Here is a 26286-nt window from a genome sequence, read left to right as displayed (position 1 = left end):
TTGTTCTATGTCACTCAAATGGCAGAAGTAGGATCATTAAGGATGATGGTTTATGTGAGATGAATTTCTTCTCTAAGATTTTCCAACATTGCTGACTCTCAACAGAAATGGTCTGTAACTGTGCTCAAGAAAATGCTGGGGTCCATGTCTCAGAGATCTTCCAGGAGGGTACTACTCTGGAAGAAAAGTTGAGTTCCCCTTAACTCAAAGATTCTGTGAGCCTCCAAGGGTAATTTCTCTTGTACTGCTATTTCACTCTGCTAGATAATGTTTTAATATTTTTGATCTTCTGATTTCTAAAACAATTCAGAGTGGTTTGTAATATTAGAATATATGTTTTTTAAAAAGCAAACAAAACTTTTAATGAAAAATTGAATCCAGAAGGACCCTTGGGAAAGAGTGAGCTGCTACAGAATTTGGGCATTAAATTAAAGTCTGGGAAAATAGAGAAATTATGATGTAGATTCTGTACTTTTATCAGTATTAGTGTTAACCTTGACTTCCTAATGGGATTATAAGATCCAGAATGACAGGAAACAGATCTTTAATTCATTTTAACTTCAATAACATCTATCAGAATATTTTATACAGAATAGGTACTTAGTGGGGCCCCTGGGTGGCTCAGTTGGTTGAGCGTCTGACTTTGGCTCAGGTCATGATCTTGCAGTTCATGAGTTCGAGCCCTGGGTCAGGCTCTGTGCTGACAACTCAGAGCCTGGAGCCTGCTTCAGATTCTGTGTTTCCCTCTGTCTCTGCTCCTCCTCTGCTCACACTCTGTTTCTGTCTCTCTATTTCCTTCAAAAATAAATAAGCATTAAAAAAACAAAAGAATAAGTACTTAGTGTGTTTTGAATGACTTGCCTTTCTTAAAGGTAGAATAGGACTTATTTTTTCCTTTATATTTTTCCTCAGGGTCTGGTAGAAGAAGTGTCCTGGTTAGGCTATAAGTCATAGTTCTGAAGCTATATTAGCTTGTTTCAATGGGGTAGCCTGACCTTGGCCTACAGTAAGCCCCGACTGCCATAATTACATCTACTGGTGATGGTCATAATTACATCTAGTAACTCTTCATGTTTCTAGAACAAATTTCTGTCTTAAATGCATTGTGCTGTAGACTATAGCTGCTCTAGGACACTGGCTTCATTTCCACTGTAGTTCTCCATTGTACCTGGTAGTAACAGTAACTAACATTTATATTTCATTAACTTAGAGCACAAGCACTCTTCTAGGTGTTTGTTTTGTCCTACTTATTGCTGTATCAAGTAGTTACTCTTTTTAGTTCCATGTTTGGAAATGGAAGTGGAGAAGTTAAGTGACTTGCTCAAGGTCACAATTAGTAAGTGGCAGAGCCAAAATGTGAACCTAGCATTCTGGCTACAGATTTCGTGCTCCTAATCACTATGTCCTTCTATTTCTCACCGAGGTGTCTAAGTGCAATGTGTATTTAATCAAGATGCTAAGGGACCAAAGTCCAAGCAAGTTTGTCTTCTTGGTGACAGGACACCAGGTGGTAAAGAGTTTCCTCTGCCCCTCCTCTCTCCATTGTTCCTTTTGTTCCCTGGAGACCAGCTCAGAAACCTCCCCACTGTATTTCCTTCCCCACCCCAGTTTTCTGGGATTGGCTGCTCTCCAACTCTGCTTCCAACTCTGCTCCCAACTCTGCGTGGTTCAGGGCTTTGGAATGAAAGACGCAAGACTGAGCTCCTTAAAGTGACTCACATCTGTTTGGAGCAGTTATAGCCTGTTTTTGTGCCACTTAGCAATTCTTCCTCCCCAGATCCAACCCTTCTCCATTTTCCTAAAAATGCCAGATGGTATATACTTATTTTTAAGTCAATGTGAATTTTAATAAACTTAGCTTTGGAGAATTTATTAACACTTTTCCTGTTTCTTCACCAACCTCCCTCCCCCAGCAGATAATTAGAATCACCCCATGATATTGCAAAACAGGAAAACCTGGGTAGCTGCTCAAGGGCATGGTGTTGCAGAAATGACTCTTCACCTCTGACCTACTGGTAGATGCTTAATGGGAACTTTCTGATGATGACATCCCAGGTCAGGCGGTGATAGGGCTAGGACCAAGCCCTGCTATGGCTTTGTTGAATCCAGGGTGGAAGGGGGACAGATCTGTGCCTCGAATCTCTTTCTTCTGTTCCTGTTAGACACAGCTAAGCCCAAGGGTAGGAAGAGGGTGTGCCCATGGGAACTTCATTTATGCAGTTTCCACACAGCTAGAAGTCAGCCCCTTTCTTTCAATCTAACCAGCCAAGTCACTGGCACCAAACACACTATCTGAAGTTGTGTAAATCCCCATATCAGTGAATGTTCTCTAGTGTAGGAGGCCTCTTGGGACTGAAGAGTTGGGAGAGGCTCCCAGGCTTGAAGCAATAAATGAGCAAGTCAACAATCTTCTCTACCTGGACACACTGAGCCTACATGCCTGGAAACAGCCAATATTCTACCATGGACTTAGCCAAATCCACTGAGACAAAAGCCAGATGGAGTACAAACATAAGGGATCACTCATAGAGCACTGTGATCTTCCACCCCTGTCTGGACCTGTTACAGGTAGCAGAAAGAGGAAGGATAAATGAACACCAAAGATACTTCAAAAATGTCTTTAGACCTAAACTAAAACAAGGAAGCCTAAGTTTGAGTTCCAGTTATACCACCTATTAATTGTGTAAACTTGAGCAAATCAACTTCTCTAATGCGCATATTTCCTTATTTGTCAAATAGGAATAGAAATACCAGTTCCCCTCATTTTGCAGGAATATGTGAGGATCAAATGACAATGCACATGAAAACACTTTGTAAATTCTAATAGTCCTATGGAAGGGTAAAGGATTATTATAAATTCTTATTTATTTTAGTTATAAATAATAATAGTTTTATCAGTTTGTTCCTTTATTTGATTTTTTAAAAGTATAGTTGACACACAATGTTACATTAGTTTCAGGTGTACAGCATAGTGATTTGATAAGTCTATTCATTATGCTCTCCTCGCTACAAATGCTACTCAATTTTTGATCAGAACTATGTAAATGGTAAAGTGGAGAGCTTCAGTCTTCTGTCACTTTCTATTCCTTGTTCTGATCCAGGGAGGCTGCCAGGGGGCTGTGTTTGGTAGGTGCAATGCAGACTTGCAGGTAACATAAGAAGTATGGAAGAGCCAAGTACTTGTATATTCATCATAGTAAGGGAATAGAGCCAGACAGAATTCAGAGTCAGTGGAGGAGATCAGTCTTGGTCACAGTAGTAGAACCACTCTAGACAGAGTTGACCATCAGGTGATGTGTTAGTGTGAAGCAAAAGGTAATCTCAAGCACAGTTTGAAGTCAAGACAGATATAACATAGAGGTCCTTTGACAAGGTCTCCCTACAGAGTGGGGTTTCCTAACCTGGGCTGCTCAGAAAACCCTGGTCACTTCCACTCTGGACCTTGACAGCCTGAAATAAACCAGAATTCCCATGAGGGAGGATTCTTGCCTGTCTGCCCAATAGTCTTCAGTATCACTGTCTACATGAAAAGCTATGCCCCCCGGCAGACTTAGAATCTTCTTGTGTAACCACAACCCCCAAGGGTTTCCAGTTCAGATTCCTAAGGAGGTAGCATTGACTCATTGAAAGGAAAGCTTACATTTCTGATATCAGAAACTTCATCCTTAATGAATCCTGACTGCTTTTTGTGTCCAGAGTAAGAGTTCCAGCAGTAAGATGACGTTGTTACCCAGGCTAACCCCTAAGAGAGATGCTTGAGGAAAAGAAAATCAGGAAGCTCAAAGGAGAACAGTGCAGAGGGTTCAAATCATTCCAAAACTAGCCTATCAACCCTGAGATAGTTAAGCATATTGGATAACTAAGGATAGAACCCAGGATCTTGGCTCCCAAACTAATATTCACCTGTTCCAAGAGGTGATTTTGTAGACTGAAAAAAAACAAAAACAAAACCAAAACCCTACAAATGATTTTCCAAAGAAGTTTGTTGAGATTTAATACTTTGAGTAAAGAACTTAATAAATGAAGACTCTGGTCTTCCTGAAGTATCCTAAATAAGAAAAATAAACCCTCAGTTGATTAGTTTTTGGCTTAGGTCAGGGGTTACAAATTGTTCATGGGCCATGTATGGTCAGAAGGTGTGTTTTGTTTTATCATTTTGTTACACCAGTGTTTTAAGGGCAATTTAACAGATACTGGGGGTTATCTGGTTGAAACATACCCTATGGACACTTAATAGGACTAAGAAAACAGTGAGAGCAGGGCCTCTGATTGGGCACACCAGAGTATTTGATGAGAGAGCTGAGTTTATAATCTAGTTTGAGGAAATGTGATGCATTCACATGGAGGGAACTAACCCTAACTTTGAGATGCAGATGGCCAGTGGAGGTTGAATGACGGGAACAAGGATCAGAAGAGTTCTGAAGAAGGGGAACTCACTCTTACCTGGGTGGTGAGAGAAGGCTTTTAGGAGGAAGGGAACTGACACAGTGTTTGGAAATGAGGGTGTTGGTGTAGAGCTGTATTCTGGGGTAGGAAATGAACAAGCTGAGACTTGGAGGCAGAAAATCTCCAGGTGTATTCAGAAGACAAAGAGCAGGCTGAGGCAGAGAATTTGAGTTGGGGAGAAATGGGAGATCTTGAATGAAGAGAAGTAGCAATCCTGTCTCTGAGTCTAAAACTTATGGAATTAAATGTCTCATCATTAAAAGAATGGTCTTTGGGGGTAAGAGACAAAGGCACCTGGTAGCCAGAAGCATCGGCTGCCTGTGGCTTAGCTCCCCTGGTATCCATCTCTCCTCTCTATTGCTGAGCTACCTATAGGGATCCCTCACTCAATTCCCTCCTTGGGAGACAGATACCCCAGCCTGGTTAATCAGACAGTGGCTAATGGGGATTATCATCCCCATCAGCAGGGTGAGGGGACTGTGAAGAAGGCTGAGAGTGGCAAGATTATGGCTGACATCATGATGTAGCTGGAGGGCTGCCAGCAAGGATGTGCTCACTTTGCTTTTCTTCTTGCCCAGAAACGCAGTCAAATGTCAGCTCAAAGCCCTAACTTCCCCACATCCCTGCCTAATACATACACATACACACACTGTTATATACCAACCTCTGTAGATGCACTGTCCCTCATGTGTGGCTATCAGGCATACCATACACATAAGCAGATATATAACCTGAACAAGCAGATTTAAACTATACACATACTTATACAAAAGCATATACAGTATATATGTATATATAGAAAAGCCTATATATATATTTGCTTGGATTCTTTTTCAGAATACTGAAAGTCAGAAGCATGGTGTCACATAAGGAAGATGAAGCCTTCAAATAAATCTGCAGCCCCTCCTGGTATTTTATTTGATCTAGGAAAAACCTTTGGGCTCCCTGTGCCAACCCCTCCATTCCCTCTCCCTCCTGGGATTTCTAGGACCACCATTTGCCACTCCTCTCTCTGTCCTTGTTCTCTAGTCCTTATCTGATTGGCTAACACAGTAGGCATTCCATATTTTGATGACCTCTTTGTGACATGCAGGGAGAAGAACTGATCTTGTTCATGGCAGGTTTAGCTCACAAGCCTATCTTCTACTTGTTTCCTTGCAACATCATTTAGCGACTGCATCTGTTAGCCACCCCTTCACTCAGAGGTGAGAAGCTCTTCTTTATTCTACCATAGGATCTCCCTTGACCTAATGAAAGCCTGTGAACTCCAACAGGCAGACCAGAGAACCTTCCTATTTAATAGAGAAGACCTCAGTTTTCCCCCAAAGCTCTACTATGGAGTGACCTACTTGGCAAATCACTTTGTGAGAAAAAGTCATTAAATCCTCATTTCTATGTGTCAAAGCATGATTTTTCTGTAGCAACTTTCTAGAGGTGATGTATCAATATTTATGATATATTATGAATACAGTGTACGGATATAAAACAAAAAGAATATGGTGCTCATTCCCTCTAGGAATTCACATTTTCACTTAGGAGACACATCCAAAATATATATCTAATTTGTCCACTTTTTTCAACTCTTCTGGTATAAGCCACCATCATCTTTTTGCTTGGACCTACCAAACACTTAATCTTTTCTTTCCCTTGAATTCATCCTGTAGAAAAAGTGATGGCTTTTTTTTTTCTTTTTTAATTGTGGTAAAATATATATAACATACAACTTACCATTTTAACTATTTAAAAAATTGTGGTAAAAAACATAACAAAATTTACCATTGTAAACACTTTTAAGTGTATGGTATAATAGTGTTAACTGAATGCACATTGTTGTATAACTGATCTCTAGTACTTTCCATTTTGCAAAACTGAAACTCTGAACCCATTGACTCCTCAACAACTCCTCATTTCGCCCTTCCTCCAGATCCTGGCAACCACCATTCAACTTTCTGTTTTCAGAAATTCAACTACTTTAGATACCTCATATAAGTGAAATCAAGCAGTATATATTTTTCTTTTTTTGTGATTTGCTTATTTAACTTAGCATGATGTCCTCAAGTTTCATCCATGTTGTAGCATATGACAGAATTTCCTTCTTTTTTTTTAATGTTTATTCATTTTTGACAGAGAGAGAGAGAGAGAGAGAGAGAGAGACAGAGCATGAGCAGGGGCAGAAAGAGAGGGGGAGACACAGAATCTGAAGCAGGCTCTAGACTCTGAGCTGTCAGCACAGAGCCTGATGCGGGGCTCGAACCCACGAACTGTGAGATCATGACCCAAGTCAAAGTCAGACGCTCAACCAACTGAGCCACCCAGGTGCCCCCAGAATTTCCTTCTTTAAGGAATTTCTTTCCTTTAAGGCTGAATAAACTCCATGATATGTATATATTTTTTCTTTATCCATTCCTCCATCAATGGACATTTAAGTTGCTTCCATCTCTTGGCCTTTGTGGAAAATGTTGCAGTGAACATGGGTGTACAAATATCTTTTTGAGATTGTTTTCAATTCCTTTGGGTGTATACTCAGAAGTAGGATTGCTGGATCATATGGTAGTTCAATTTTCAATTTTTTTTGAAGAATCTCTGTATTGTTTTCCACAGCAGCTGCACCATTTGACACTCCCATTGACAGTTCACAGGGGTCCAATTTCTCCATGTCTTTGCCAACACTTATTTTCTGCTTTTTTCCCCTCCTTTTAAAAAAATTGTTTATTTAAATTCAAGTTAGTTTACATACAGTGTAGTTTTGGTGTCAGGAGTAGAACCCAGTGATTCATCACTTACATATAACACCCAGTGCTCATCCAAACAAGTGTCCTCAATGCCCATCACCTATTTAGCCTATCCCCCCCTCCCCTCCAGCAACCCTCAGTTTGCTCTCTGTATTTAAGAGTGTCTTATGGTTTGCCTCCCTCTCTGTTTTTATTTGTTTTTATCTTATTTTTGTTTCCCTTCCTCTATGTTCATCTGTTTTGTTTACAAAATTCCACATATGAGTGAAATCATATGATATTTGTCTTTCTCTGACTTATTTCGTTTAGCATAATATACTATAGCTCCATCCATGTTGTTGCAAATGGCAAAATTTCATTCTTTTTGGTCACTGAGTAATATTCCATTGTGTATGTGTATATGTGTGTGTGTGTGTATATATATATATATATATATATATATATATATATTCATTAGTTGATGGACATTTGGGATCTTTCCATAGTTTGGCTATTGTTGATAGAGCTGCTATAAACATTGGGGTGCATGGGCCTCTTATCCAAATCAGTATTTGGATAAATACCTAGTAATGCAATTGCCTAGTCATAGGGTAGCTCTATTTTTAATTTTTTGAGGAAACTCCATGCTCTTTTCTAGAGTGGCTGCACCAGTTTGCATTCCCACCAGCAGTGCAAAAGTGTTCCCCTTTCTCTGCATTCTCACCAATATCTGTTGTTTCTGAGTTGTTAATTTTAGCTATTCTGATAGGTGTGAGGTGAGTATCTCATTGTGATTTTGATTGGTGTTTCCTTGATGATGAGTGATGTTGAGCATCTTTTCATGTAATCTTTTAGCTATCTGTATGTCTTCTTTGGAAAAGTGTCTTCTGATCATTTTTTTTCACTGGGTTACTTGTTTTTTGGGTGTTGAGTTTGGTAAGTTCTTTATAGAGTTTGGATACTACCCCTTTATCTGATATATCATTTGCAAATATCTTCTTCCCTTCCATCAGTTGCTTTTTAGTTTTGTTGGCTATTTCCTTCACTGTGCAGAAGCTTTTTATCTTGAGGAGATCCCAACAGTTCATTTTTGCTTTTGTTTCCCTTGCCTCCAGAGACCTGTCAAGTAAGAAGTTGTTCCAGTTGAGGTCAAAGAGGTTGCTGCCTGTTTTCTCCTATAGGATTTTGATGGTTTCCTGTCTTACATTTAGGTCTTTCATTCATTTTGAGTTTATTTTTGTGTATGGTGTAAGAAAGTGTTCCAGGTTCATTCTTCTGCATGTTGCTGTCCAGTTTTCCCAGTACCATTTGCTGACGAGACTATCTTTTTTTCCATTGGATATGCTTTCCTGCTTTGTCAAAGATTAGTTGGCCATATGTTTGTGCATCCATTTCTGGGTTCTCTTTTCTGTTCTGTTGATCTATGTGTCTGTTTTTGTGCCAATACCATACTGTCTTGATGATTACAGCTATGTGATACAGCTTGAAATCCAGAATTGTGATGCCTCCATGTTTGTTTTTCTTTTTCAACATTACTTTGGCAATTTAAGGTCTTTTCTGATTCCATACAAATTTGAGGATTGTTTGTTCTAACTCTGTGAATTCCCTCCCTTTTAGATGGTGGTTATCCTAGCAGGTATGAGGGGATATCTCATTGTGGTTTTGATTTGCATTTCCCTGATCATTAGTGATGCCAAGTATCTTTTCAGGGGCATGTGTTTTTGATCATTTGAATATATTCTTTGGGGGAAATGCCTAATTAAGTCCTCTGCCCATTTTAATTTTTATTTATTTTATTTTTAATTTATTTTTATTAATTTCTTTAATGTTTATTCATTTTTGAGAGAGAGACAGAGCATGAGCAGGGAGGGGGCAGAGAGAGAGGGAGACAGAGAATCTGAAGTAGGCTCCAGGCTCTGAGCTGTCAGAGCCCAATGCAGGGCTCAAACCCACAAACCATGAGATGAGATTATGACTTGAGCTAAAGTCAGACATTTAACTGACTGAGCCACCCAGGCACTCCCTCTGCCCATTTTTAAATCAGGCTGCTTGTTTTTTGGTTGTTGAGTTATAGGAATTTTATATATATATATATATATATATATATACACACACATATATATATGGCATTAACTCCTTATCAAATATGTGATTTGCAAATATTTTCTTCCATTCCATACGTTGCTTTTTCACTCTGTTGATTGTTTCCTTTGATGCACTGAAGTTAAATTTAATGTAGTTCCATTTGCCTATTTTTGCTTTTCTTGACTGTATTTTTGGTGTCACATACAAGGAATAATTGCCTAATCCAATGTCATGAAGTTTTCCCTTGTGTATTTTTTCTAAGAGTTTTATAGTTTTTGGCCTTACAGTTAGGTTTTTAATTCATTTTGAATTGATTGTTGCATATTGTGTAAGGTAAGGGTCCACCTTCACTCTTTGGCATGTGGATATCCATTTTCCCAGCACCATATGTTGAAGCAACTTTCCCCATTGCATGGTCTTGACATCCTTATTGAAGATCATCTGACCATATATTGGGGTGGAGGGTTATTTGGAAGCTTTGTATTTTGTACTGTTGGTCCATATGGTAGTACCATACTGTTTTGATTACTGCAATATAGTTTGAAAGCAGGAAGTGTGATCTCTCCAGCTTTGTTTTTCTTTCTTGGGTATTGTTTTGGGTATTCAGAGTCCTTTGAGATCATTTAAAACATTTTTAAGTGTCCAATTCAGAGGCATTAAATACACTCACCATGTTTTACAACCATCACCACTAGCCATTTTCAGAATTTTGTCATCATTCCAAGCTGAAACTCTGTACCCACTAAACCATAATTCCCCATTCTGTCTTCACCCAGCCCTGGTAAACCACTATTCTACTTCCTGTCTCAATGAATTCTAGGTACCTATTCTAGGTACCTCATATAAGTGGAATCATACAAAATTGTCCTTCTGTGTTGGTTTATTTTACTTAGCATGATGTCCTGAAGGTTCATTCACATTGTAGCATGTCAGAATTTCCTTCCTCTTTAAGGCTTAATATTGGTCCATTGTAGGTATACACCAGATTTTGTTTGTTCATTTATCTGTTTTTTTAAATGTTTATTTATTTTTTTTGGGGGGGTGGAGAGAGAGAGACAGAGAGAGAGAGAGAGAGAGAGAGCACAAGCAGGGGAGAGGCAGAGAGAGGGAGACACAGAATCCGACACAGGCTCCAGACTCTGAACTGTTAGCACAGAGACAGACATGGGGCTTGAACCCATGAACTGTGAGATCATGACCTGAGCCAAAGTCAGATGCTGAACTGACTGAGCCACCCAGGTGCTATTCATTTATCTGTAGGTGGACAAGAGTGATATTTTATAAACACAAATCACATCATTCTTCTGTACCTTAAGGTGCTTTTCAATGCTCTTGGGATAAAGTACAAAATCCTTCTGGCCCGGTCTGATGGGACCTCTGCCTACTTCACAGCCTTATCTTCTGCCATTCACTCCTCACCACTATTTATTTTCTCCAATAAGCCTCACATCTTCCTTCCTCAGACTTCTACACATTATTTTCCCTCTGCATAAAACATATTTCTTCCCCCTTCACCCACCCCATCGTTTGCCTGGCTGACTCCTAGTCAACCTCCAGGTCTCAGCTGAGACTTCTCAGGGAAGCCTTTCCTGACCTCTTTAAGAAGGTGTCCCCTGCCATCAATGCTTGTGGCACCTGCATCCCTCAGGAGGAGCAGTAACCACAGTTATAGATAATTAGTTCAATACCCATCTTCTTTACTCATACTGTGAGAATTCATCTTTTTTCTCCAGAACATTGAAAGAGTTATTATTACTCTTTCATCAGGAAGTGAAGAGTAGAGAAAAGAAGGTCATTTTGGAACTATGGAGTTTGCAGTGTGCAGGGTCCTTCTCTATTTACACCCAGGCTGCCTATTAGTGAACAAAGACCCTACACTAGAAAATACTATCACAAGGCCCTCCTGCTATCTCACTCCCAGCATGCCCAGTTTAGGTCCTAATACCTCTGCCTGCTGCACTCCTCCTTCACCTCCTTCTCTCCTTTAATTGATGTTTCTTAGGTTTCCTTATTTCCTACCCAGTAGCCATTTCCAATGCAAGATTTGTCTTTCACCTTCAACATGTTTAAATCAACTTTTCAAGAAGGTTTCCTTATAGCTGCATCCCAAACTATGAGTCACAACTCACTATTTCTAGAAATGTGTACATTTCATTTGATTCTCAGCCTTAAAAAAGATTCTAACCTTACCACAGAGGAGGTTTAATCGTTCAAATCAGTTCTTGTCAATAAATATTTGTTTGGCTTTTATGATATGCTAGACATGATGCTAGACTCTGCGGATACAAAAATGAACCAAAATGGTAATCTTTGCTTTGAGCAGTTACATGATGAAAATGTATACATAAACAGATATGTTGAATCTAATATAATTACGGCTATGATATAAGTATGCAGGAGTCCTTGAACAAGGCTGGGAGTAAGGGGAAAGCTTCATGGATGAGGAATATCTGAGTTATCTTGAAGGGTAAATAAATGTAATTAAGGTGAAGAAGGGTGGGAAGGGCATTGCAAAGGCTCTGACTTGTGAAAGAGCACAGTGAGTATGAGGGCAGGCTATAAGCAATTTGACTACTAGAACATAAGGAATCAGTGAATGAATGGTGGGTGAGAAAATTGAAGTACTAGGAGGAGCCAGGTTAGAGAGGACCTTGAAGCTGAACTAAGGAGCATAAATTTCATTCTGCGGGGGTAATGTGGAGCCACTAAAGAATTTTAAGTAGCATAGTAACATAGTTAAGATCTGAGTTTTAGACAGACCTGGCTATAGGTGGAATAAACCTTAAGATATACTGTTAAGTGAGAGAAGTAAGATGCAGAATGGTGTATATAATATGTTACCATTTATGCTAATAAAATATCATACAGATATATATATGCATGTATATAGATATATGTACTGGGATAATGCATAGACTACCTGTGTAAGTATATTTGGAAAGCAAGAGTTGTCTTGGGTAGGAGAGCTGGTTGTCTGGACACAGAGATGAAAAGGAGACTTATTTTTCAGTGAATATACTTTTTTGTACTTTTTATTACTTTTTAAGAATGAATTTAGTCTTTTTCAGGAGTCGTCTTTAAAGATGATGATATAGGAGATTCCTGAACCCTCCTCCTCCCATGGACACACCAAATGAAGAGCTACACATGGAGCAATACCCTCTGGAAGTATAATCCAGAACTGGCTGAGTAATTTCTATACATCAGTCAAAAAAAGAAATGCCCACATCAAAATGGATAGGAAAGGCTGAGATACACTCTCATCATAAATTCCACCACCAGCACAGTGCCATACAATCAGGAGGGAACCCCTAACTCCCAGCTTCTCTTTGAGGAGTAAAGGGTTTGGACCGAACATTTAGTACCCCAACTTTTAAGATTTCTACCCGGTAGATGGACCCCCAAAACATCTACCTCCAAAGGCAATGGGGCTTGAGTCCGTGAGACCCACAAGAAGCAGTCATTCATAGACATGAGCCCTCTTTCTTGCTATCACCTCAGGGTTCAGTGCAGGGGAGCCAGCAAAACCTGCCAGTCTCCCAGCCTTTCTCTGAATAGTGTCCATCTACTTTTTTTCTTTAAAATCTGCTGCCTTTGGGTCAAGCTTCTAATTTAACAGGCATCTAGGGGCTGACTGCCATCATCCTCAGAGACCAGGGAAACTGGCAGACACCTCCCTCGCCTTCTACCTCCTGCTTGCTCCAAATCACCATATGCCCTAGGTGAAGCTTATATACATGTCTGCACCTCACTTTTATGGATGCCACCTGAGAGATGGGTCCACAGATCACATGGTTCTGATAGCCAATGGACTTCCATTCAAGAGTCCCACAGGACAGTAGCAAACAAAGAAACAGTTCTTTCTTTTTTCTTTTCTTTCTTTCTTTTTTTTTTTTTTTTGCTTAAATTTTTTTTTATTATTTTAGAGAGAGAAAGTGAGCAGAGAAGAGGAACAGAGGGAGAGAGAGAATATTAAGCAGGCTCCATGCTCAGCAAAGAGCCTGACACAAGGCTTGATCTTATGACCCTGAGCCAAAATCAAGAGTCAGCTGCTCAACTGACTGAACCACCTAGGTGCCAAAATGAAGCAGTTCTTAACTGGCTATCCCCCTCTAAGACTCAGTGCAGAGGGAGCAGGCAGAAATGCCCATCTCTCAGTCTTTCCATGAAAGAGGTCTATTTGCATACTTTAAAAGCTTCTAATTTAGCACACAACTAGGAGCTAGCCGCATTCCTTTCCAGAGACCAGGGAAAGCCTGCAGACACCTCCTCTGTCTTCTTCCTCTAGTCTGCTAAAGTCACCAGTTTCTCCCTGGAAGGAGCTTGTGTGTATGTCTTGTGCTCCAGCTTTTGTGGCTGCCACCTGAGGAATGGGTCCCCAGATCACCTGGCTCTCAAGACCAATGGGGGCATCCATTCAGGAGTCCCATGGTATTATTAAAAACACAGAAGTTCTGGGGTGCCTGGGTGGCTCAGTTGGTTGAATGTCTGCTTCTTGGTTTCTGCTCAGGTCATGGTCCCAGTGTTGTGGGATCAAGCCTCGAGTCAGGCTTTGCACTGAGTGTGGACCCTTCTTGGAATTCTCTTTCTCCCTCTGCCCTCCCCAACCCCTCTGCCCTTGCTAAAAAACCACCACCACCTACAACAACAAAAGCAGAGAAGTTCTTAATAGGCCCAGGACCAAAGTCTCATGGATGGTTATACATCAGGGCCCAGCAGAGAAGAGACAAAAATGCCCACTTTCCAGTTTCTCCCTGGAAGGAGCCTAACTATACATTTTCTCAGCTGCTACCTGACTGGTTTCCAAATAGCCTGTATGTGTCTACGGCCATACCACCCTGAATGCACCCAGTCTCGTCAAATAGCTTATATCTATGTACTGACTGTGATCATCCCCTTTGGATACTGACAGGTGTTGGCACAAACTCAACTATTGGGAGCCACTAAGTGCAAAGAAGGTGGCTTGGACAATCACAAAGATTTGAGAGACAACCAAGAGCACTGGTCAGGCTAATTGATGAGGTTCATTTCCCACAGAAGACTACTCTTTCAAAATGCAGAGAGGTCTCTATTTTATTTAATACATAGAAACCAACACAGAGAGTCAAAGAAAATAACAGAGGAGTATGTGCCAAGCAAAAGAACAAGATAAAACTCTAGAAACAGATCTTAATGAAACAGATAAACAGTTTACCTAACAGAGAGTTCAAAATAACAATCATAAGGATGTTCACTAAAGGTCAAAACAATGCATGAACAAAGTGAGAATTTCAACAAAAAGAAAATATAAAAAAATACCAAACAAATCATAAAGCTGAAGAATATACTAACTGAACTGAAAAATTTAATACAGAGTTTCAGCATCAGTCTAGATCAATTAGAAGAAAATATCAGCAGACTAGAAGACAAGGCATTGGAGTTCATCCAATTAGAGAAGCAAAAAGCAAAAAGAATGGGAAAGAGTGAAAATAGCTTGGAGACTTATAAGACACCATAAAGTGAAAAAATAGGGATCCCATAATAAAAAGAGAGAGATTAAAGGGGCAGAAAGTCTATTCAAATGAACAGTGGCCACAAACTTCTCTAACCTGGGGGAAATAAACAAATCTCCAGATCCAGGAACTCTGGAGAGTTCCAAGAAAAATGAATCCAAAGAGACCCACACTAAGACACATTATAATTAAATTGTCAGCAGTTAAAGATGATAGGATTTTAAAAGCAGCAAGAGGAAAATGATTTGCTGTGTGTAAGGGAACTTCCATAATACTATCAGTATATTTTTCAGCAAAAACTTTGCAGGCCAGAAGTAGGTGAGATGAAGCCTGGCTCAGTTGGTGGAGTGTGTGACTCTTGATCTTGGAGTTGTGAGTTTGAGCTTCACATTGGGTGTTGAGATTACTTAAAAATAAAAATCTTTTAAAAAAGTGTGGGATAATATATTCAAGATACTGAAAGAAAAAAACCTGCCAACCAGGAATACTCTGCCCAGCAAAGTTGTCTTTCAGAATTGAAGGAGAGACAACGAGTTTTCCAGACAAGCAAAAGCTGACGGAGTTCATCTCCACTAAGCTGGCCTTATAAGAAATGTTAAAGTGAGTTCTCCCAGATAAAACAAAAGATTCAGATTAGTAACATGAGATAATATGAAAGTATAAAACTCATTGGTTAAGGTACATATATAGTTAAATTTAGAATACTCTAATGTTGTAACGGTGGTGAGGAAATCAGAACTCTAGTATAAAGGTCAAAAACAAACATTAAAATTACTATAATTGCAATAATTTGTTAATGGATACACAATGTAAAACAAAATTGTGACATCAAGAACATAAAATGAGGGTGCCTGTCAGTTAAGCATTGGACTTTGGCTCATGGCTTGCGAGTTGGAGACCCACATCAGGTGAGCTTGAGCCCTGCTTTGGTTGAGTCCTGCTTCTCTCTATTTCTTTCTCTCCCTTTCTCTCCCTCTCTGCCCCTCATGGGATTCTCTCTCTCTCTCTCTCTCTGTCTCTCTCTCTGCCTCTTGATCAGTTGCTGTCTCCTCTCTCTCTCTCTCTCTCTCAAAAAAAAAAAAAAAAAAAGGATGCCTGGGTGGCTCTGTCAGTTAAGCATGATCTCACAGTTTGAGAGTTAGAGCCCAGTGTCAGATTTTGTGCTTACAGCTTAGAGCCTAGAGCCTGCTTCAGATTCTGTGTCTCCCTCTCTCTCTGACCCTCCTCTACTCACATTCTGTCTTTCTTTCAAAAATAAATGAACATTTAAAATAAAACAAAACAGAACCAAAAACCCCAACAGCAACATAAAATGGTTGGGAGCAGTGTAAGAATGTAGAGCTTTTGCATGCAATCAAAGTTAAACTGTTATCAGCTTAAAATAGACTTACAAATTTAAAAAGCTTTATATAAAGCAAAAAAGAAGAGAACAAGAGAGAAAGAAAGGAAACAAAGGAATTAGAAAACAACCAGAATTCGATTAACAAAATGTCAAAGGTAAGTCTATATCTATCAATAATTGCTTTCAATGTAAATGGAACAAATTCTCCAATCAAAAGATATAGTGTAACTGAATGGATAAAAAACAAGACTCAACTATATGCTGCTTACATGAGAGTCACTTCAGATATTAGGAACACACACAGTCTGAAAGCAAAGGGATGGAAAAGATATTCCATTAAAATTAGAAGAATTAATATTGTTAAAATATCCATACTACCCAAGATAATCTACAGGTTCAATGCAGTTATTACCAAAATTTCAATGGCATTTTTAACAGAAATAGAAAAAAAAAACAATCCTAAAAGTGGTATTGAACCACAAAAGTACTGAATAGTCAAAGCTATCTTGAGAAAGAGCAATACTAGAGTCATCACAGTTCCTGATTTCAAATTATACTACAAAGCACAGTAATCAAAACAGTATAGTATTGGCAAAAAACAAAACAAAACAAAACAAAACAAAACAAAAAAAAACAAAAACCAGACACAAAGATCAGTGGAACAGAATAGAGAGCCCAGATGTAAATTCACACATATATGGTAAATTAATTTATGACAAAGAAGCCTAGAATATACAGTAGGGAAAGGATAATGTCTTCAATAAATGGTGTTAGGAAAACTGGATATACACATGCAAACACAAAAGTCACCTCAACATTGATTAAAGACTTGTACACAAAACCTGAAACTGTAAAATTCCTAGAAGAAAACATCAAGGACAAATCTTTAACACTGGTTTTAGCAATGATTTTTTTGGATTTGACACCAAAGGCAAAGGCAACAAAAGCAAAAATAAACAAATAGGTCTATATCAAACTGAAAAGCTTCTTTATACCAAAGAAAACCATCAACAAAATGAAAAGGCAAACTAACAAATGGGAGAAAATATTTGCAGCTCATATATTTAATAAGGGGTTAATATCCAAAATATGTATGAAACCCATACAAAAAAAATTCATCAAAACAACAAAACAAAACAAAAACAAAAACAAAAAAAACCAACAAAAAACCCAAGCAGCCTGATTAAAAAAATGAGCAGAGGAACTGCACAGACTGAGTAGACATTTTTTCAAAGAAGACACACAAATGAGTGTCGTATATATGAAAAGGTGATCAATAGTACAAATCATCAGGGAAATGCAAATCCAAAACACAATGAGATATCACCTCATACTTGTTAGAATATCTATCATCAAAAAGACAAGAGATGAGTATTTGGTGAGGATGTGGAAAAAAGGGAACACTTACGCACTGTTGGTGGGAATATAAATTGGTCCAGTTACTATGGAAATCAGAGTTAAAAAGTAAAAATAGAACTACCATATGATCCAGCAATTCCACTTCTGGGTATATATCCAAAGGAAATGGAAACGTCACCTCAAAGAGATATCTGCACCTCCACATTCACTGCAGCATTGATTCATAGTAGTCAAGATATGGAAACAACCTAAGTGTCTGTCAATGGATGAATGGATAAAGAAGATGTGGCGCACGCGCACACACACACACACACACACACACACACACACACTGGAATATTATTCAGCTATGAATATGAAAATGAAGGAAATTCTATTTGCAACAACATGGTTGGACCTTGAAGGCATTGTGCTATGTGAAATAACTCAGACAGAGAAAGATGAATACTGCATGATGTCACTCATATGTGGAATCTAAATAAGCTGAACTCATAGAAACAGAGACTAGACTGGTGGCTATCAGGGACTTGCAGTGTGGGGAAAATGGGAAGACGTTGGTCAAAGAATATCATCTTCCACTTGTAAGATGAATAAGTTCTGGGGATCTAATATACAGCATGATGATTATAGCTAATAATACTGTATTATATACTTTAAAGTTGCTAAGAGAGTAGTTCTTAAATGTTCTCACACACACACAAAATAAATAGTAATTATGTGATGTGATGGTGGTGTTAGCTAATAGTGTGGTGTTTTTCAATATATGTTTTTCAATATATATCAAACCAACACATTGAAGAACTTATACAATATTGTGTGCCAATTATTATACCTCAATAAAGCTGGGAAAAAGTAAATTTATAATGAACTATCATGGTCAGTTAAAAAGCCTTGTGACTTTTCAATAAAAGTCCGTGTTTTTTAAGGCATGTATAAACCTAGCCACAAGTTAAGGAAAGTGGCAGAGGATGATGGCCATACCACACATTGGATTGTCATCCTTGTTAATAGTTTTATTTTTTTTGTGCCTGGTTTTTGAAACATTAGTATACATTGTTGAATAAAGTTACATCACTGTTAATTAATTACAAAATTATACAAAGTTATAATTATTGTTACAAAGAAAGTAGAGAAAAAAATGACCTGTACACAAAACTTAATAGAACAAAAAGTGTATTCAAGGCAAGACAACAAGAAAAGAGGTGCTATGACTGTCTAGGCAAGAAATTGTTAGGGCTTCAATGATGCCAAGTTAGTAGAGAGGAGAAGGGGACATTGAAAAGAAAGACATTGGTTGAGAGAGGAGACTAGAGATAATGGATATTGTTGGCAGGAATGGTCTGGGCATCTGTGGCATCAAACTGGGTACAGTTTTGATATGGTGGAAATAAACAACTGGATTTGGGGTCGGAGACTTTGACTTGAGTCCCAATGCTACTACTTATTTGAGCGACCTTGGGTATTCTATTTCAGTTTTCTGAGTTTTAATTTCCTCAGTTTTCCAGGGGTGATCGTTGTGATTCTCAGGGTTGTTGTAAGGGCTAAATGACTCAATATTTGTGGAATATACTTTGTAAAGAGCTAGACCTGAAGAGGCTGAATAAGGATGTATGCTTAAAAAAAGACAAAAAAAAAAAACTGAACAAAACCTCGTATGTTTATGAGAAACTGTTATGCAGCATATATTGAAAAGGATATGGAGAAGCCATTTGTTCCTGGGGCAGAGAGTGCTGGTTGGCTAACCATTATCCACTCTCTTATTGTGTGTCATTAACAGAATCCTGATTTTATTTGGGTGGCAATGTTCTCAGCTGTGAACTACATTGCTCAAACTCCTTTGCAAATGGAGCTGCCCAATTAGGTATAAGAAGAATATTTGGATAGAACTTCTGGTGAAGTTGTTTAATGAGGGCTAACTCATCTGGGAGTACTGCTCTTTTGTTCTGACCACCTTCTACTTCCCGCTCCTGGGAACATGATGTGATGATTGGGGTTCCAGTATTCATTATGTGACTATGATGTAATCTTGAAGATGAAAGCCATTGTAGTAAGGATGGCAGAGCAGAAAGAAGACTTAGTTTCTGATGACCACCAGGACACTACATCAGCTCGGTGTGCCTATCTTCAGTTTTCTTTTATGTGAGAGAAAAATGAACCCCTACCTTATTTAAGCCACTATCATTTCAGGTTTCTGTTTCTAGTAAACCCAATTTGTTCCTAAATATATAGAACCCTTCCCAGAGATATTTAGGGATTGAAAAGCCATACCATAGAGCAGGAGTCAGCAAACTTTCCTGTTAAAATATTTCCTAAATATTTTAGGTTTTGGGAGATATATGGTCTCTGTCTTAGCTACTCAACTCTATTGTTGTAGTGCGAAGGCAGCCATAGAAAATATGTAAACAAGTAAGTGTGGCTATGTTCAAATAAAACTTTACAGACACTGAAGTTTGAATTTCATATAATTTCACATGTCATGAAATACTGTTCTGCTTTCTTCAACCATTGAAAAAATATAAAAGTTATCCTTAGCTCACAGATTGCACAAAAACAGGATTTGGACCTCAGGCTGTAGTTTGTCACCCCATACTATACAAGATACAATTTCAGCAAATAAACCAAGGAATAAGCATTGTAAGCATTTATTATGTATTTGTTAGTTATCTTTATGCTTCTGTATGTTTCAAAACTTTCTTGGATATAGAATTGGACCTATAAAGTAATGAGACTAGTTTTTAATTAACACATGAAAAATTACACATTTAAATGAATGTCCTGCTAATGACTTTGAGAAGTAAAAGATCAATCCCAGTTATGCTGATCACAATATCATGTGAAATTTTATTTGAATATCTAAGACTGGTCTGTTTGTTTGTTGGTTTTTAAGTTTATTTATTTATTTTTGGAGAGGGAGAGACTGTGCAAGTAGCAGAGGGGCAGAGAGAGATAGGGAGAGAGAGAATTCCAAGCAGGTACCACACTGCCAGTGCAGAGCTTGATGTGGGGCTGGAACCCATGAAGCTGTTGAGATCATGACTGAGCTGAAACCAAAGGTCAGACACTTAAATGACTGAGCCACTCAGGTGCCCTAAGACTAGTCTTTTTTTTTTTTTAAAGGACTATCTTACTTTATTTAAAAAAATTTTTTTTAAAGCGTTTATGTTTGAGACAGAGAGAGACAGAGCATGAACAGGGGAGGGTCAGAGAGAGAGGGAGGCACAGAATCCGAAGCAGGCTCCAGGCTGTCAGCACAGAGTCTGACGCGGGGCTCGAACCCATGGACCATGAGATCATGGCCTGAGCCAAAGTCGGACACTTAACCGACTGAGCCACCCAGGTGCCCCAGAACTATCTTACTTTATAACCATACTTTGTAAGATCACATTTCCTGTTGGCCATTCAAGGTGTTAAGCTAGTAAAGACCAGTTTGAGGTAGCCTGAAGCAACATGAGGCAAGCCAAGGACGCTTTTTCACTTTAGCTGTTGCTGCTTGCAGTGACTGATAAAGGCCATTAATTGGTGATATAAACATGTAGAAATAAACAGAGCAGGCTGAGTCAAGTTTTTGTGGGAAAGACTGAGGGGTGAAACTTACTACTGGGGGCCTAGAGGATTGGTTTTTGAAAAACCATGGTTGTGTTAATTTTTCAGGTGGGAAAGATGCAGTGTTAGTGGAAAAGAGGAGGAGGGAGCTTATGAGTTTATATTGAAGAGAGAGGGTTAAGGACACAGACTGTAAAACTTTGAAGTGGTATGGAAAAGGCCAGTTGTGTGTGTGTGTGTGTGTGTGTGTGTGTGTGTGTGTGTGTAAATTGCCAGAGCCACTGATACTTTCCAAAAAAAATCAAACTCTTCATCCAGCATCAGGTGCAGAGATTATTGGGTTGATTAAAATGTTGACTTCCCTTTCAGTAGGTGTGATAATATATATACACACACCCTCTGTATTGTGGATGTGAGAGAGTGTGTGTGCTCAGGGGACGGTGGACAAGAATGTGGAGAGAAGCATGTGTGTGGAATGCAGAGGATGATTTGGGTGTGAATGGTCCAGAAATGGAGTGAGAAGTGGTGTGTTATGTAACTAGGGGTAGGGGTCAGGGAGAGAATGCTTTGATGGGCTTTTAGTCATGCCAATAATAATTGTTTAGCCTCACACATGGTAAGAATAGAATGGGTGCTCTCTCCATCTCAGTCTCTCTCTCACTCTTTTTTTTCTCCCCAGGCAGCTGTGCAAAGATTGAACCATGTGATCCTGAAAGCACAACACTGAAAGCTTCTGACTGTGCCAAGAGGAGAGAGTAGGGAAACAAAGGCCAAAGCCAGGGCCAAAGCCAGCTGCCAGGAACCCCCATCTCCAACAGCAACACAGGAAAATAATAGTGAGGCTCCATTTACCATCACTCTCCTCCCCAGAGAAGCTCTCTGGATTGGAGATGAAAACTTCCTCCCCAAACCATATCTTCACCCTTTTCCCACCCTTCTGTACTCCCCACTCTTGGGAATGAAGCACCAGAGCTCAGGAAACAAGGTGCTTTTTTCTCTCTCCCTGGAGGGACTGAGTGCTGCTATCCCAGGCCCTGCAGAATTCCTGAAGAATTCAGGGCTTAGGGAAAGTGAAGGAGGACCTCTTGAAGGTGAAGCCCAAAAGTTCAATAAGGACTGTATAACTTGAATAGGGGACCAGCTCAGTAAACTATTAGACTTAGGTTGTGTGCAAGGCTAAAACATCTCCAACTGGTTGTGTTCCCATTTCTCTATGCAATGCTTGTCCTGCTCTTGGTTGATGGATTCTGCTAGGAGGCCTTCAGGAGAGAAAAGAAACAATCTCTTCCCTCGTATCTTTTTCTCTTTCTTTACTTCCCCAGACTCGCTTTTCTCCCTCCCTCTCTCCCTCCCTCCTTCCCTCTTTCTAAAGTCTTAGTTCTACTGCAGGCCCTTGACCTCGACACTTCAGTTAGACTATTACCAGACTCACAACATACTTCCTAAATAATCTTAAACCAAACCTTTTGACTTTCTTTGATTTTCAAGAAATACTCACTTCCACCTATCCTTTTTCTTGAGGATAAAATGGGGTTTAAAAAGTGACTGATAAAATACTTTAAACACCTATAGAAATATTACTACATAAATAAAGGGACAGAGGTCACACATCCTGCTGATAAGTGTGAGGACAGTTGTTACCTATAAAAATATTGGCAGTGTTCAATGGATTATTTTTTTAAGATGATTTATTTTGAGAAAGAAATAGAGAAATCCCAAGCAGGCCCCACACTGCCAGCATGGAGCCTGATGCAGAGCTTGAACTCATGAACCATGAGATCATGACCTGAACTGAAATCAAGAGCAGCATGCTTAACCAACTGACCCAGTGGGTTATTTTTAATATAGGAAATTGAAGTTTTTCTTCTTAGAAGACATTTATTTTCTAACCTCTACTATTTGTCAGATATCACTGACATCCAATAAAAAAGTCAGGCTTTTATTGACAAGTTGCTTTTGGTTTTCATTTTCATTCTACATCATAAGTTGAACCAACATCAAAATTATTTTTATGTGCTTTTCCACAGTGTTAAATTTGGTCACAAGCACTCAAATCTTAAATGATATCATGAAATCTACAAGTAAATCTGAAGTGCTATGGGTTTGAGTGGAAATGAAGATCTTGATCTTGCCTTGCACCTTGCTGTGTGCCTGTGAGCAAGTAATTTGGTGTCCTTATCTGTTACATGATATTTAAGGCTTGTGTGGCACTCACAGTCCATTAATCTATAAGCTAATGATTTGGTAAGTCTTTCTTAGAATGAATACAGAATTATGCCATTGAACACCTATACTGACTACCATTTTGCTTCAAGATGGTAACTTACCTTCACAAATTGAACTTAAGGTGTTATCTAGGTGTCATTTAGGAGAGCTTCCAAGTGGTCCCACATCAAAAAATCATTTGTAGAAGGAAGAAATTACAGACAGATAAACTTGAATGGCCAAATGATTGAGTTAAAATGGAGACCTTTTTTAAGAAAGTTAGTTTTGATCTCCCCACAAACAGCAATGTTCAGGAAATCCTAGGTCTCTCTGATAAGGTCTTTATTAACCCTTACAATACTTTCCAACAAAGAACATTGATTTAAAAATAGACTATTGGCACATATATAATGTCTTATGTTCTCTGACAATCTTAACCCACATCATCTGGTACTTGGTGCATGTTCTATGTAGATCACATCTCATAATTGATTTTCAAAGAGATGGTGTAGGTGTCATGAAATATAAATAAGCTGATGAGCATAAATAAATAAGAAAAATCTTTTTCTCCAGGACCTAAGAATATTTAATAAATATAGCTCCCAAATCTCCAGCATGTGTCAGTACATTTAAGAATCTAGGAAGCAGGGGCACCTGGGTAGCTCAGTTGGTTTCATGTCTGGCTTTGGCTCAGGACATGATCTTGCAGTTCAAGAGTTCAAGCCCCACATCAAGCTCGCTCCTGTCAGCACAGAGCCCACCTTAGATATTCTGTCCCTCTCTTTCTGCCTCTCCCCCACTTGCGCTCTCCAAAAAAAAGAAAGAAAGAAAAAGAATCCAGGAAAGAAATGACAGATCTAGGACCACACAGGGAGCCAGAAGCACAACTAGAACAGACATGCACAGTAGTGACTTGCTCTTGCTGCTGGTTTACATTCCCTTACTCCTTGGAAATCATGTGGTGTCTGGAGCAATTCTTTCAACCCTCTTAGAACCCATTCCTTTTCCAAAGGGATTAGTTCCTTCCTTCCAATGGCAAACAGAAGGCTTTTCTGCCTTTCTCCATTTACGGATCTTGGCAATCACCAAGTGTAGTTCACTTGTTATTATTAGATCAAGCTCCTTGAACCCCTATTATCTCACCCTGATTCCTCTTACTCATGTCCTTTACCAACCCTTCAATTTTTATCTGTATTATTATATTGCCTTTAATGGATTCCCCTTCCTGTCCTCCCTCATATTCTAAGTGCTTCATTTGCTTCACTTTTATAAGGATTTTCAAAGCCACTTTTGTTTCTTACTACCACTCCTGAGCCTGGAAAGTTAGATAGGTCCCTATAAAATATTCATCTCGAGGGCTCAGGCAAAGAAGGCAAGGAAGGCAGCATCTAGTGTGAGAAAGGTGGTGAGGTGTGGTTTTCACATAGGAGGCCTGGGTCACAGCCCTTATTCCCAGTATATAGAACCCAAGGAAAATGTACTTTGCAGAGGGCAGGGCAAATGAAATCCACAGTCCTTTGTGAGCACATCTTTCTTTTAGGCTGTGATAACTTCTCTAATTGAGTGGATCACAACCACTTGGAGGACACAGGGTAGATAACCAAATTTGTCTGACTTCCAAATTATCTGATAGCCTGAGACAAGATCATAACACAGAGGTGTATGAAGGAATAGTAACTTCAGAAGTTCTGAAGTGACCTGGACTGGGCTTAAGCCTGCTAGGAAGTGACTCCAGGAGGCCCTTGTACCATCCCAGAGTCTGAAAGTATGGGCTGTGTGTTATACCATGTGTAACTAGGGACATTTTACCTATAGAACGTTACTGGAAAAGCTTTCCAAACATTCAGTTTTATCCTGTATGGGCTGCAGGTAGCTGAATGGAGAGTTAGGGGATTCAGATAGGGGAGAAGGGACCAGAAGAACCCTTGCCCTTAGAGAGTCTCAGTAGCAGCATGGTGGCAGGCAGCCAGGGAAGGGCAAGCAAAAGGCAGGATTTGAGTTGCCTTTTAGGGAAGCGGCCTTACAAGCAATTCCAGTTTAAAAAACGACTTTGGATCCTTCTGCCTTGAACACTGTAAGGAACACATTTTTGGGGTTTAGCCACAAGTCTTTCCACTTACTCCTTAGCCTGACACTTAAGAGAGGCAGTAGAGTCTCTTATGACCCTTTGCTGGGGTAGGTCCCCAGGGCCTCAGAGAAGGTCAGGACTCAAGAGTTGGACTAGGCTGATAATTATTGATAACAAAACAGACTGTTCTATTGTGCAAGGAACAAAAATGTGGGCCCCATTGTCAAGGGAAAAAGATGTGGCTGGATTTCAGCATGACCTCTTTGGTTATTATCTTTCTGCCAGAATCTTTCAGAATTAGCACTTTCCCATATGCCCTGCAAATGAAGATGTTAGGAATAGGAAAGCCAATTAAGATTGAAGAAACCTTCTCTGCTTCAGAAGACAATACTTGTCCCCCTCTCAAAAAAACCAAACAAACCAAAACAAAACCCAGAAGTCTGTTGAATTCTGCTATTGTTGCTGCTGCTGACATAGGATAGCTCATGCCATCCTTTGTCTTTAGACAAAGCAGGTAAATCAGCTCTATGTTATTAGAGCAGTCTTGGGGCAATATGCATGATAAAGTTGGATACAAAGTCCAGGGATTATGGGTAATAAAGGCCTCTGGTTTGGGGATGATTGAGTTCCTATAACCTGTCTTTCAAGGCTGAGCTCAGACTACTTCCACTGGGAGGCCATCCTTTATGCTTCCAGCACACAACAAATTCCATTTCCTCTGAATTTGGTAGCATGCTTTTCCATAGTATGCTCTTTGGGTTCCAAATTGAATTATTTTTTTGTCCTCACATTATTTCATTTACTAAAAACTTTTCTCTTTATCCAGACTGCACACACCTTGTCCCCATCTGTACTCCCCAAGTATGTAGTGCAGTGCTAGACACACAGCAGCTACTCACCAAACACTCACTCAACTGAGAATAAATAACTGGAACACAGAGCAAAACCAACCTTGTATCCTTTGAGGCAGTTTGAGATACCAATGTTTCTTCCACCTGCCAGACTATCTTCCTAGTGAGCTCATCCCCCCACTTT

The 26286-nt window shown here is 39.4% G+C and overlaps 1 long non-coding RNA gene across 1 annotated transcript in view; it reads left to right on the top strand.

The window, feature by feature from the left end:
• The first annotated feature begins 5573 nt into the window (after nucleotides 1-5573).
• Nucleotides 5574-26286, top strand: part of LOC125169520 (uncharacterized) — a 36417-nt gene continuing 15704 nt past the window's right edge. Inside the window, exons 1-2 of the long non-coding RNA XR_007153714.1 lie at nucleotides 5574-5651; nucleotides 21658-21814. This is a non-coding gene — a long non-coding RNA (uncharacterized LOC125169520). The remainder of the gene's footprint in view (nucleotides 5652-21657; nucleotides 21815-26286) is intronic.

The sequence above is a fragment of the Prionailurus viverrinus genome, chromosome B4 (genome assembly GCF_022837055.1).
Source record: "Prionailurus viverrinus isolate Anna chromosome B4, UM_Priviv_1.0, whole genome shotgun sequence".
Lineage (NCBI taxonomy): Eukaryota > Metazoa > Chordata > Mammalia > Carnivora > Felidae > Prionailurus > Prionailurus viverrinus.
This window is presented reverse-complemented; position numbering and strand designations above follow the sequence as displayed.